This window comes from Cyprinus carpio, chromosome A23 (assembly GCF_018340385.1).
Source record: "Cyprinus carpio isolate SPL01 chromosome A23, ASM1834038v1, whole genome shotgun sequence".
NCBI lineage: Eukaryota > Metazoa > Chordata > Actinopteri > Cypriniformes > Cyprinidae > Cyprinus > Cyprinus carpio.
This window is the reverse complement of record NC_056594.1, coordinates 20,042,049-20,057,940: the sequence shown is the minus strand read 5'-3', so window position 1 is coordinate 20,057,940 and position 15,892 is coordinate 20,042,049.

Below are 15,892 nucleotides of genomic sequence, written 5' to 3'. Positions count from 1 at the left end.
CAAATGCAGCAGATGACTCTCATGATACCCACGGTTAAGCACGAACTTGCTCCAGGTTTTTTTTTTTTTTTGTTTTTTTAAGTTTTCTTTTCTTTTTTTTTTCTATTTCTCTTAAACGGGATAGACAGACGGTGTGGTATTCAGCTAATTGGAGTCTGGAGCTAGAAAATGTAAAGGTACCCTTACCTTTAAAATCTTCACGTGCTGGGATCTTCAGTCATATTTTTATTTTGGATTTTAAATCGTTTAGACCATTTTTTATAACCCCGGAATATTTACTTTGGAACCATCCTTAGCTGTCAATAAGAGCGCTCGTTTTAACAAAATTTAAAGTCATTATGACTGAAAAGAACGAACGTGAGAAAAAACTGTAATTAAGGAAAAAAAGAAAACAAAACAGACTTTTACTCATGCCATTATACTTAGCCTATGTTGCAGATTCAGTCAGGACGCGCGAATTATCGCTTTTTTTGTAATATTCTAGTGAAGTTTCTTCCGGTTCTAATTGATATCTTGTTCCTATACCTAGTTCTTTAGGTTGTATATTCTTGTTTATTTTTTATGGCTTTGTCTTTTGTTTTCTTTAACTGCAGACGGTTTAAAAAATAATGTTAAAAGGAAGGCCTTATTTTTGTTTTCTAGAGGCACAAAGTAGATTTTCTGTTTTTTCCATGAAAGTCCACTCTACAGCTAAAGACTCCAAATTCTGGAGGTCACAGTGGGGCAAATGAATATGGTTGCACACGGGGTCAGAACATTCTGCGGAGTAGTCGGGATTTATGAAGTATAATTTTTTAATGGTCGTATTCTGGAAACCAGTATTGATCCTTCAGGTCAACTTCCTACTAATAGTAGTAAGTTTTAATCAGTTTATAGTAATTATTATCAACATCTATGGATACAAATCTGTTGGGGGGAAAACTGCATAACTTGCACTTTTAAACATGCTAGATCATAACATTTCATCTGCATTAGCAAAATATCCTAAGCCTACCGCTTTCTGATTTTAGGTGGTGACTTTAACATAGTAATGAATAACAGCTAGATCGACACCCTCAAGGAAAGCAGCTTCTCCAAACTCAAAATCTTATAGGCGTTTATGGGATAAATTGATTTAGTTGACATATGGAGAAATGTACCCAGATGTAATACAGTACACCTGGTGTAACAAAGACCGTTCGAGGCAGTCTAGAATCGATTATTGGTTGATCTCTAAAACACTAGTGAATAATAAAAATATTTCTGTTAATATTATTAACAGTCCACTGACTGCACCATAATGCCATTTATATTTCAATTAATTTATCACAAAATACTACAATTAATACTTCTAAAGCATCACTGTGGAAACTTAACAGTTCTCTTCTTAAATATGAAAAGGTTTGATGAGTTCATCCAACTTTTACTGGGAAAGCCTTGAATTAGGCAAAATCCTTATGGACGGAATTGGGAGCTTCTTAAATATGGAATTAGGAAATTTTCTAAGAAAATTTGGAAGTAATATAGCAAAAACAAAACAGGATTAATTGAAGATGAAGTTTCTTTTCACAGCTTTCTTCTTTATCAGTTGGGGACCATTGACAGAGACTCAAAACAGTGAATACTCTAATCTGCAGAATAAATTAGATGGCCTGTACAGATTCAAAGCTAAGGGAGCCCTATGTTAGATCCAGGAAAAAACATGGCTGGAAGAAGGAGATCAGAAACTCAGGCCTATTTCTTTAGGTTGGAAAGATCCAATGCTATGAATGTCTCTATAGATCGTCTCCAAACAAATGATAGAGTTCTTGATAAGCCTAAAGAAATAGCTACTTATTGTTCCAAATTCTATAATAACTTATATACATCAAGATATTGTGATAATTCAGCCAAATTGTTTTTTGATTCTGTCAATCAAATTAAAGTTATTTCATTAGAAGATAAAGAAGCTTGTGATGGTGGTATAGCTCAATTCAGAATATTGAACAGGCAATTAAGGAGTTTAAAAAATAATAAAGTCCAGGCAGTGATGGTCTAACTGCTCGAGCTATATAAGAGATGTTTGTTAAAAATGTATCCCTTTCTTATGAAAAGTGTTTGAAGAAAGTCTTAATTGAATTGGAAGCACTTCCACCAACCATGACACAAGGGAGTTATCACCCTGATACCCAACTCCAACAAAGACTAAAGAGTGTCTAGAAAAAACTGGGAGGCCAATCACCCTCTTAAATAATGATTACAAAATTTTTAGCTTCGTTTTTAGCAAGAAGAATTAAAGACGTCCTTAACTCTATATTGATGAATCACAATCAGGTTTTATAGAGAAACGTCATATTACAAATAACATAAGATTAATCTTAGATCTTCTAGATTACGAGAATCTCATTCTTAATAACAGTTTCATGCTTTTCTTAGACTTCTAACAAAAGCCTTGATTCGCTTGAGCACAAGTCATATTTCAAGCTCTTGACAAATTTGAGTTTGGAGATCATTTCTGCAAACGCCATCAGGACCATTATACAGAAATATGATAATAGTGTTATTTAAGTTAAAATTTGGAACCTCACCAAGATTCAGTTTGTCAGTGGAGTAAGGGACAAGGCTGTCCTATTATCTCCATATTTATTCTTACTGTGCCTCTCAGTTTTTAGCTCTGCATATCTCTAACTAATAATTTGCAAGGTATCACAATTGACGATAGACAAATTATTATTAGCCGCTGGCTGATGACACCTACTTTATTTCTGAATGACGCCCTCTCAGATCCCTTTAGCTCTAAGATTGATTGAGTCCTTTTCCAGAGCTTCAGGTCTCTGCTTAAATATCAACAAGTGTGAGTTAATGCTCAATCAAACCCTGTGATCTTCCATTTATTTGTAACATTCCTGTGAAAGATCAAGTTACATACTTAAGGAATTTTTAATTAAGAAAGACCAAAAAACAAGATGTAAAATAAATTTTTGACCCTTTAATATAGTGAAAACCCAAAGAAAACTCAACTCATGGCTGCAGAGAGATTTGTCAATGAGAGGAAGAATTTTACTCTCTAAAGCGAAGGATTGGTCTCGACTGACTTATGCTGCTCTTTCCTTGGAGGTTGATAAAGGGGAACACTGAAAAAAAATTGATAGCATGTTAAACAATTTTGTTTGGAAAAATAAAAACTCACTATGTTAAGAAATCTGTAATAATGAACCAAACTAAACGGGGGGATGGATTTTGTAGATTTTTGGGCTGGTGACCCCCGCGGCCGAATAATAATACATTTAAAACGTAATTGGCTAAAGAATTTTCTTAAAAATCCCTCCTCATACTTTGGAATAAGGTAAGCATTATCCTTATTATATCCCTTTTCTCTAAAAGTTGGTGGCCTGAATTTCCTTTACTTTGTAATTATAATGTTTTAAAAATCCCTATCAAACTTTCAATTTTCATAAGCAGATGCTCTTGGCCTGGTCCTTAATATACAAACCATAACTTTTCTCCACACAGATATTATTTATGGAACAATAAGGATATTCTTTACAAGAATAAATCACTTTTCTTTGACAACTGGTTTGAAAACAATCTTCTTTTAGTTGGACAGCTTTTTAATTCACAAGGCAGACTTTACAACTACTCAGATTTCTTACAGAAATATAATATCTCCTGTATCTGCTGATGAATATGCTGTGGTTTTCAATGCCATTTCCATCTGGTGTGTCTTTTCTGTTCAAAGTATGACTACATTTCCATGGCCATGTACTTACACTATTGAATTTAACTGACACACATGAATCGGAAATGTGTTTTTTTGCTTTTCTGCAGATCAACAAAAAATAACTATAAATTAGAGCTCGTTTTCAGAGAGAGTTAATAACAATTCCTTACATAATACCTTGTTGGAATGGCATTGTGGAGGAGAAATATCCCTTGGGAGAAGTATGGACCTTGCCTCATAGATATCTGCTTACCAATAAAGTAAAAGAAATAACATTTAAGTTAATTCACAAATGTTACCCAACTAAAGCCTTTCTTAGGAAATATAAAGTCAGACATTGACGTGAGTTGCTGTTTTTGTCATTTCCTCTGAAGAAGACTTTATTCATTTATTTTGGCAATGCTCCTACACTGGAAAATTTTGGTCAGACTTTCTGGCATTTATTCAGTATTATTTTGTAAGTGACTTCTCTTTTTGTTTTCATGATGCTTTCTTTGGATTGTTTGACTATTCAAAAGAGAATACTGGAAAATATTACATAATTAATTTTGTTTCCTGTTAGCTAAAATTTCACATTCATAAACAAAAGTTTACTGGCTCTAAACCTCTTTTTTCTTTATTCAAATGGACTTGACAAGTATGTGGAAAACTATCCGAAGTTCTGTTAATTTTGAAAGCTATGAAAAACAGTCTCTTATATTCGTCCTTTGTGTCTTCTTAAGATGTCGTTTATTACCTCGTTTTTTTCTTGTTGTTACCCTGGCATAACAAACAAATCTGTAGGATTGTTGTTTTTGTTTTTTGTCTTTATTATTTTAAGTGTACTGTATTAATGTTTTAATGTTTGTATGTTAATAAAAAAAAAAAAAAAAAAAAAAAAAAAAGGCTCCGAAGTCCAGATCTGAATCAAAAGATCGCGAACACAGGCTCCGAAGTCCAGATCTGAATCAAAAGAATCGCAAACAGGCTCCGAAGTCCGTATCTGAATCAACAGAATCGCGAACAGGCTCCGAAGTCCAAATCTGAATCAAAAGAATCGCGAACAAGCATCTCCGAAGTCCAAATCTGAATCAAAAGAATCGCGAACCATCTCCGAAGTCCAGATCTGAATCAAAAGAATCGCGAACAGGCTCCGAAGTCAAGATCTGAATCAAAAGAATCGCGAACAATCTCCGAAGTCCCTATCTGAATCAACAGAATCGCGAACAATCTCCGAAGTCCGTATCTGAATCAAAAGAATCGCGAACAGTCTCCGAAGTCCGTATATGAATCAAAAGAATCGCGAATAGGCTCCGAAGTCCGTATATGAATCAAAAGAATCGCGAACAGCCCCGATATGTTTCTATCGGAATCAGAAGAATCACGAACAGGCTACTAAGTATCTGATTCAAAAGAATCGCGAACAGGCTCCGAAGCCAAGATCTGAATCAAAAGAATCGCGAACAATCTCCGAAGTCCCTATCTGAATCAACAGAATCGCGAACAGGCTCCGAAGTCCGTATCTGAATCAACAGAATCGCGAACAGGCTCCGAAGTCCAAATCTGAATCAAAGAATCGCGAACAGGCTCCGAAGTCCAGTATCTGAATCAAAAAGAATCGCGAACAGGCTCCGAAGTCCCTATATGAATAAAAAAATCGCGCGCGAATCGTATCGAACAAAAGCTCCGAAGTCTCGAATCTGAATCAAAAGAATCGCGAACAGGCTCCGAAGTCCCATATGAATCAAAAGAATCGCGCGATAGGCTCCGAAGTCCCTATCTGAATCAAAAGAATCGCGAACAGTCTCCGAAGTGCGGATCTGAATCAACAGAGTCGCGAACAGGCTCCGAAGTCCGTATATGAATCAAGAAAAATCGCGAAACAGGCTCAAATGAATCAAAAGAATCGCGAATAGGCTCCGAAGTCCGTATCTGAATCAAAAGAATCGCGAACAGGCTCCGAAGTCCGTATCTGAATCAAAAGAATCGCGAACAGGCTCCGAAGTCCGTATCTGAATAAAAAAAAATCGCGAACAGGCTCCGAAGTCCCTATCTGAATCAAAAGAATCGCGCGAAGTCCCTATCTGAATCAAAAGAATCGCGCGAAGTCCCTATCTGAATCAACAGAATCGCGAGTCGCCCTATCTGAAAAACAGAATCGCGAACAGGCTCCGAAGTCCAGATCTGAATCAACAGAATCGCGAACAGGCTCCGAAGTCCATATCTGAATCAAAAGAATCGCGAACAAGGATCCGAAGTTCTATCGGAATCAAAAGAATCGCGAACGCTCGAAAGTCCCTATCTGAATCAAAAGAATCAGAATCGCGCGAACAGGTGAATCAAAAGTCCGCGAGCCGATCTGAAAACTTCAACCAAAGAATGTAAAAATAACTCTATTTCACCAAAAAAAACACAACCACAAAAAAGACCCAAATCCCAGATCTGGAATCATCTGAATCGCGCGCGAAGTCTCTATCTGAATCAGAAGAATCGCGAACAGGCTCCCGAAGTCCAGATCTGAATCAAAAGAATCGCAAACAGGCCCCGAGTCCAGATCTATCGGAATCAAGAGAATCGCGAACATCTCCGAAGTCCGATCTGAATCCAAAGAATCGCGAACAGGCCCCGAAGTTTCGTATCGGAATCAAAGAATCGCGAACTCTCCGAAGCCAGATCCTGAATCAACAGAATCGAAGTCCAGATCTGAATCAAAAGAATCGCGAACAGGCTCCGAAGTCCGTATATGACTCAAAAAGAATCGCAAACAATCTCCGAACGTCCGTATCTGAATCAAAAAGAATCGCGAACAGGCTCCATCATTCTAAGAAATTCTAAGAAATTCGCGAACAGAGTCCAGTGTTTCTATCGGAATATAGGCTAATAATCGCGAACAGGCTCCGAAGTCCGTATATGAATCAAAAGAATCGCGAACAGGCTCCAAAGTTTCTATCTGAATCAAAAGAATCGCGAACGTCCGTATCAAGTCTCGTATCTGAATCAAAAGAATCGCGAACAGGCTCCGAAGTCCGAATCTGAATCAAAAGAATCGCGAACAGGCTCCGAAGTCCGTATCTGAATCAAAAGAATCGCGAACAGGCTCCGAAGTCCGTATCTGAATCAGAAGAATCGCGAACCTCAACAAACATGAGACGTCTATACGACGTGCAGATCAAGATTGCGTCGGTCGGTCTGGACCGTATCTGGACGTCTACTCGACGTGCAAATCCGGTTCATATCTGGACGTCGATCTGGACCGTCCGGCTAAGGATTTTCTTGGACGTCTGTTCAACGTGCAGAACAGGTTCAGGAAATCGACATAACTTTACATATAAACACAACAAAGCAATCCTTTGATTTCTGATTTAAATAGCACATGTAGCCTACTCTTCTGAAACATTTAGGTGTCAAAATAATGTAATATATAATTTTTTAAAAACATAGGCCTAATTAAAGTACCATAATGTGACCATATAAAATCTTACATGGATTTATTTATTTAATAATAATAATAAAAAAAAAAATTAAAATCACGCTTTGAAATGATTCACTAAAGACTAAAAATCAGTCTGGCAGTATTTTCTGATCATATGTTCACCACAGAGGTCAAATGAGCGTTGTGAAGCTATATTTATATTTATAATAATCATTTATATTTCATTTGTGTTTCAGGGCAGTTCATGAAGACCGAGAGATGTTGTGACGTCCAGGACAGTTCCTCCAACCACACCATACTCTGCTGTATGTGGACGCCTGTCCACTAGCACTGGACATTTACAACATTTTGGCGCCAGGGATCCCTTGAAGAGAAAAAATTAACAAAAAAACACTCATAATTACAACAGATTTTAAGGCTTAAAATTATTGTGGGTGGGAGTATAATGAACATAATATGATTGTTTATTTTATTATTATTATTTATTTTTAAATAGTTCCCATTTTTTTAATAATACATTTGTTTAATAATAAAGCACAATATAGGGCTAAGTTGCACCAGGTCAGGAAAAAAACACATAAGTTGCATCCGTGTATAAGACACATTTTACTATTAATTTCAGAAATAATTTAAATACTGATAAATAAAACAAACGTTTAAGAAACTTAAAAACTATAAACACTGTAAAGATTTTATTTTCCCTCACTTCAAATCATTTCAATTGAATATTATTCAAAACAGAACAAAAATATTTAGGCCTGTGTATAAATTAAAAAAATTCTAGTGCCATTATTTACAAGCAGTATTTGTTTTGTTAATTAAAATGCACTTGCTATCTCAGTTTCTGTGAATCTCATTCTGAAATGTAGAAAACACAGTGGTACAGACAATACCACTGTGTACAGACAGGCTTGTCACACAGACAGGAGAACTATACTTATAGAAACCTGTAAGTGCTCGCTTTTATGTATTTACGTTTTGCTTAGAATAATTCAGCACATAACATAAAAAAAAAAAACAAGAATTCTAGAAAAAAAAAATATGATATAAATGACCCCTTTGCTTTGGTCCTGAACCCCACATTGAAAACTTTATTATTGTGCATGCAGATAATATTCGGGCACATGAACACTTGACTATTGCACGAATAAAGAATACCATCTTTAAGAATTTTATGCTAATTGCAGTTGAAATAAAAATGAAAAAGCTTAAAAAGTTAAGCTCCAACAGGTGAACATAATGTGTGCACCCAACTAAACTAAACTAAACTGTTTGTTGTTAATTGTTATCCACTGTATAATGAGTGACATTTCTTTTATTTCATGGTTTTTGTGTGAACATACTGTTTCTTTAAGTGATTTACAAGTACAAAAAGAAATTGCATTGAAATAAACATGATATTTAATTGAGTGCAGCCCTAAGAGTGTTTATTTTGTCCAGAAACAGTATAAAGTGACGTCTAAATGAGACTTTTATAAGACGTTGAAAATACGTCCAGAAATGACCACATCTGAAGTCAATTTTAACATTCCTAGAGACGTCCTGTAGATGAGTCGATTATTGGACGTCCAAAAGACGTCGAAAAAAAGACGTCATAAAAAAACTTTCATTCTGGCGCTTCAGGGGACGTCATTTCAAAACGTCCGACAAAGACGTTGAAAAAGACGTCGTACTTACGCACATTTTCTCAGTCTCCAATGCTCCTATCTTAACCAACAGTAAACACAGAACAGAACAAGCAGTCCGAAATCCCTGATCAACAAAACAAAAATAATCAATATAAAAAAATATAAAAAAATAAAAAACATCCAAAAATATAATATTCTGCTCAAGAAACATTTCTGATTATTATTCTCAATGTTAAACAGTTGTGGGGTCACCGTCCTGGATGGATGAGACCGCGCCTTGACGTAGTGTCGTCTGCAACCTTCAGGAGCTTGGACAGAAAGGGTCTTTAGAGGTGCAAGTCATTGGGTGTAGAGGGAGAAGAGCAGTGGGGGAGAGAACATAGCCCTGAGGGGACACCAGTGTTGGTGGAGCGGCTGTTTGACATGTATTTCCCCAGTCTCACTAGCTGTTGCCTATCTGTCAGAAAGCTGGTGATCCCACTGACAGATAGAACTAGGAACAGAGAGCTGGGTCAGTTTGGTCTGGAGGGCTGTTGGGATGATGGTGTTGAAAGCCAAAATAAACTCCACAAACAGGATCCTCACATAAGTCCCTGTTTTGTCCAGATGTTGCAGGATGAAGTGCAATCCCATGTTGATTGCATCATCCACGGACCTGTTTGCTCATCTGGCTAAGCAAACTGCAGGGGGTCCAGTAAGCGGTCCAGTGATGTCCTTCAGATAAGCCAGAACCAGTTTTTCATGACTTCATGACGACAGACGGTAGAGCCCACAGGTCTGTAATCATTAAGTCCTGTTATCTTGGGTTTCTTTGGAACAGGGATGATGGTGGAGCGTTTGAAGCAGGAAGGTACTTCACACAACTCCAGAGATCTGTTGAAGATCTGAGAAAAGATGGGGGCCAGCTGGTCAGCACAGGTTCTCAGACAGGCTTGTGTAACACCATCTGGGCCTGGTGCCTTTCTTCTTTTGTTCTTCCTGAAGACCTGTTAAAGTTGGACTAACACAACACCATAAGAGCATGACGTAACAATGTGAAAATAACATTAAAATTATTTACTAACATACAACCAAAACCAACCAACACACAACCAAAATATTCAGTACTAACAAACATACCAGTAAAACATTTATTAATAGAAAATTAATAAAAATGTAACTTAATAATTACTTAAACTTAATAAACTTATCTTTTAAAAGTTGAACTATAACAATACTATAATAGCATGAACATAATGTATGCATAACATGCTTACAAATCATTCACAATTTTCAGGCATAATCAAAAGCCAAAGCAAATAAAAAAATTCTTTGTATTCTAAAAGTTACATTTTATTAATGTTTAATTTTTATAACTTTTTTAAATAATAAAATTAAAATAGAAATACTTTTTATTTGAATAAAATAAGTTTTAAATAATTTTTACATTTATTTCAACAACAAAAAAATTCATTACTTTGTTTTTAATTAACTATAATAACGCACAAAGTCATAATGTTAGAAAATCTTAGCATATTTTATAGTAATGCATCAATGAAATAAGAAGAAACCTATTTCTATAGAAATGCAATTCTTTAATGTGTATTATCATTTCATGCAGTTTATGTTTGTTGATTTTCACCTGTTTATGAAATCTGGCAACCATCAACTCCTATATTTATAATAAAACTATTGCACTAGTTAATTGTGCCTACTATTATACTCCTGCATCAATCCCATAATCCTCTACTTCGTCAGCAAGAAGTTCAAGAACTGCTTCAGGGTACAGAGAGCTCTAGAGGAGTCTGATAACAGAGCGCAGTGATGTTGTGATGATCTAATCTCTGCTCTCCTCTCTCTCTCTCTCTCTCTCTCGTCTCTCTGTCCGTCCTACTCTCTCTCTCTCTCTCTCTCTCTCTCTCTCTCTGTGTCAGCTGTGTTTGTGCTGCTGGTGTTATCTGGCCGGCTCGCTCTTGAGCAGCATCACGCCCCTGAATGGAACCAGCTTCCAGTACAAGAGCCCTGATCAGAACGGCTTATCGGACCGGGACGCGCTGCGCAAGGACAGCTACAAACTGACATTATTAAATCTCATCATTATACAACACATAATATAATATAAAAAAAATATTTATAATAATAAAACTATTGCACTAGTTAATTGTGCCTACTATTATGAAAGTGCATCTTTTTAGTATGCATCATATATTGTTATATAAATATGCATTTTAAACATGCTTTCAGATGTGATTTCAGATGTTTTACAAAAGGGAATGTGCTCAGGACGTTCTGGAAAGGTTCTTAATAAACGTTATTACTAAAAAGTTAAAAACAAAGCTAAAAGTTATTCATAAACGTTCTTCCTGTAATATTAAAAGAACATTTATATTTCTTTATTAACATTTTTAAAATGTTAGCACAATGTTTATAAATTGTTCATGGAACATTTTTTTTTCTGGACATTCTTCTCACGTTTTTCTAAATGTTAGACAAATTAATAATAATTCTTAAAATGTTACCAAAAAACGTTATGTATACGTCATTCATAAAATGTTTTTTTTTTCTTCTGAAATGTTTTATTTGGACCTTCACTTAACGTTTTTTTTTAAATGTTAGTCAAACTAATAACATTCTCAAAATGTTACCACAAAAACATTATTTATACATCGTTCATGAACCTTTTTTCTTAAACATTTTAACTGGATGTTCATCTAACTTTTAAATGTTAGACAGACTCAAAGTTCTCAAAATGTTAGCATTTTTTTCTGAAACGTTTATGATTTTCAAACTTTTCTAAAAATTTTACAAATTTTACAACATAACACACAAAACAAACAAAAATAGTGTTCACATAATATTTGCAACATTATAAAATGCAATGTAACATTCGCATGGCCAAAGGAAAAAAAAAACATTAAAAATGTTTAGAGAACATTCGTTATAACTTAATGGAAGCATTAGTAAAACGTTCTTAGAACATAGTTTTGTTAGCTGGGTGGTAGTCTCAGCCTCAGACGTCACGACACAATTAAGGCTCATTTACACCAAATAAGATAACTAACTATAAAGTTTTGATAATCATTCTATAAAAATAGTGAAGTGCACAACTCCATTTATAATAATAATGACAAAGAGGAACGATATCGTTGGAATCACTCTCAGAATGATTTTTTTCTCAGCCGATGAGCTTTAAAAACATTGACAGCCGATTAGAATCCACCCAAGTTAAAAGAGTTTGAGCGTTTGTGTGCGCTTAAAATAAACATAACCCGCCTTTATACTTCCTCATCAACACCAATGAGGTACTAGGCTGTTGCTATGGTGTTTCTAGGCAGGTTGTAGGGTTTTCAGGGTGGTTGCTAGGGTGCAGTTCGTTGCAAATCCATAAAATACTACTCAAAACTACTAATCTATAACAATTAATACAAAATACATTTATAGAATACATATTTTTTTTTAAATTAAACTATTTACTATTTAAATAATATAAATATGATAATTATTGAAATTATTAAATGATATAAATTTATTTAAACTTTTTTTCCTTTTGAAAACATCACACAAGATCTGTACACAATCATCAACAATTTTTGTCTCGCATATTTGAATACATTAACTAATAAATGTGGGTGTTTTTATCTGAATCATGTGCCAAACAGTTGCTAGGGTTTCCTGGGTGGTTGCTAGGGTGTTTCTGGGGTGTTACTAGTTGCAAGTGTGTTGCAAGGCAGCTGATGGTCGCTAGGGGGTTGCTCTGTGGTTGCTAGGCAGTTGCTAAGCAGTTTGTAGAGTTTTCTGGGTGGTTGCTAGGCAGTTTTTCCCAGTGATTCCAAGGTAGTTAATAGGTGTTTTTTGATTTTATGATCACGGAACGTGATGCAATTGTTTTTAGCATAATTCGTCAATTAACCGTATGTGTGGTTTGTGTGTGTTGTGCAGGCCATACGGTGTTCGGTCGTCCCTGTAGGCTGTTCTTGGCTCTGAAGCGGATGTCGTTCAGGGTGAACACACCGGTCTGCTTACCAGGGGCGGGGCTACACTGACACGCCCCACTCAGTCTCCGCCTCCCCGCAGGCGTCACATCCTCCTTCTGGGAGAGTGACAGCGACTCGGGGCCTGTGATGGCCAATCAGAGCACAGGAACAGAGTCCTAGCAAACGGTGAGTGAGGCTACTGGAAAATAAAGACTCAGATGTGCAGTGAAGAACTGTTCACATCTAGATAACATATGAATAAAAAAAAAAAATATTAAAATTAATTAGTCTCCATGAAAGCTTTATATACCTGAACTGAAGTAAAACAGCATTTTATTTAGCGAAACCACAGGAACAAAATGTAATTGTAGTATTATTTATATACTATAATAGTTTTCACTAATATTTTGAATTAGCTTTCATTTTTATATTTTTATATTTTTAATTTTCTTTTTTAATTTTATTCATATTTAGAAATGTTATGTGCTTTTGTAATTTTCAGTACTTTTTTATATCACTGTTTATGTTGAATTTATTTTTATTTTATTAGTATTTATTTTATTTTAGTTTTAGTTAAAATGTATTTAGTTAGTAATTTTAGTGCTTCAACTTAAACTGATTTCAATTAGTTGCCAAGGCAACAATTCTAATTTTTGTTCACTTTAAATTAGTAATTTGTATTTTGTTTTATTTAAGCTTTATTTTAATTAATAGAAGTGTGTCTAATAGTTTTAGTTTGATAATAACCCTGACTTAAACCCTGTATTTGTTATGATTTGTTAAAACTTATTATTATTCAGTTATAACTGTTTTATATTATTGTTTTACAATTATTATTGTGAAAAAACCTTTACACAAACATCAGAAACATAAAACTTGCTGAGAAACTCCCAACACTGCATGGCACTATAATAAAAACATTGTTATGTTTTTAAAATCTTGTCCCAAAAAATGTGCTTGATGTGAAAAAACCTTTACACAAACATTAAATTCATGAGCCCTTTGCAAGTATTAAAATCCATATTTTACTTCATGCTGTGGGTCAAGAGTGACAGCTTTTATAATATTGATAATCAAGTCATTATGGAACTCAAATGTGTGAGTGAACATATTGTTTTTCCATTAAAAAGCTGATGTTGTTCTTTTACATTATAAATACATATCATACACGCACAGATAAACATACACCACAAATGAAGTTTTCATTTACCACCGGGGCAGAATAATGTTACAAAGGCTCATGTTAAAAACAAACCACATTTCTGTTGTCCTCCCCGTGACTGATTGTTCTGTAAAAATGTGTACAAAACTTTACATAGACATCATAACAGGTCATAAAACATTTCAAAATGCATCTTCTTATTTTCAACAAATTCTAAATGTACAAATGCAGAACAAAATAAGGCTTGAAATCCTGTTCATGTTATTTTGAGATACATTTGAGTAAAATTCTCTTCAGATTTTGGTTCTAGAATTCACAGTCTTTTGTAATCTGCAAAAAAAAAAATAATAAAGACAAAAATGTAACCCCTGATTATTCAGTGGAACAGAAGAAAACTTGGCTGATAAACATCTAATTACAGTGATTAATTTATGCACAAAAATAACAGCCCATTGAATAATGTTCATGTTATTTTGATTTGATAAAACAGTATTTTGTAGCCTGTAAAAAACCAAGTCTGAATCATCAAAAAACAAAAATAGTTTGGTTTTGCACAAAAATAACAGCCAAAAAAAAAAAAAAAACAAAAACCAAATCATAAAAAAAAAAAAACAAAAATATTTTTAAATCCAAAAAAAAAAAACAAATAGTTTGGTTTTTAAAGCAACAGTTCAATCAAAAATGAAAATGTGCTTATTTACTCACCAGCGTATTTGAGAAAGTATAATTCAGAATAATATTATCAAAATGAATTGAATCTAGTGCTAAGCTACATTGACAGCTGTTTTCTCAAGCTAGAATCTGTGATGATTCTTTGCAAACTCTTTGTGAATAAATGTGTTTATTTTAAGGTGAACTGTTCCTTTAAGAGAGGCATTATCATGAAGACTCTCTGACCTGTGCTGTGTGTTTCTGTAAGATGAGCTAAAAGACACGCAGAAATAAGACATTTGAATCTCTGAATGCATTGAACACATCACATTATACATCAGTAAAGGTTCACTTGCACAAATTAAGTCTGGATCACTTTAAAAGCAAGTACAAACCATACAAGAGTTCAGATGAACCGTAAACCAGAACCTTTAATCCAAACAAACGAATCTTCTGTGGCTTTAAGTGCTTGTTTGTAGCTCTGAGTGCATCTGTATGCAAGTAAAGTTAACACTGACATGCTTTTCGGTAATTTTTGACCAGTTCCTTTGTATTTAAGCCTCCTGCCATGTTCAAAAACTGAGTACGGCTTTAGTGTCTGTTGGTCAAATTGACCCACATTGGTTTTCATGCAATTTGTCAAAAATTAACACTATGAAAAACACTAAATATTGATCTAAAAACAGAAAACCTCTAATGTAGATGGTCAGAGACTAATATATATATATATATATAGAAATGTAATAATTTCCTTCCTATTTTTACTGTTACTTCTATACCCTTTTCCTTTAATACTGAACAGACTGCTTAAATAGCATCAATTCCCGCCACTCAAATTGGCCTAAACCATTACATCATCTGTATAATATCACAGTGATACTAAAATAAGAAATTAATACTCCTAACAATCAATTATACATTAAAAATCAAATAAAAAGATAAATTAAAAACATTTAAAATTTAAGAAAAGATTTCTATTTCAAATAAATGCTGTTCTGTTGAACTTTCTGTTCATCTGTGAATCCTGAAAAATAAAATGTATCAGCTTCCACAAAAATATTGTGCAGCACAACTGTTTTCAACATTGATAATAATCAGAAATGTTTCTTGAGCAGCAAATCATCATATTAGAATGATTTCTGAAGATCATGTGACACTGAAGACTGGAGTAATGATGCTGAAAATACAGCTGCACATCACAGAAATAAATTACACTTTAACAGATATTCTCAGCTGTTTTACATTAGAATAATATTTCACATTTTTTACTGTATTTTTCATCAAACAAACGCAGCCTTGCTGAGCAGAAGAGACCTCTTTAAAAGATAAGAAAATTTTTTGAAAAAATGTGTACAACTTGAGATGTGCATGTGCATAAGTTCAGGAACTCCATTACCCATGTTCCCC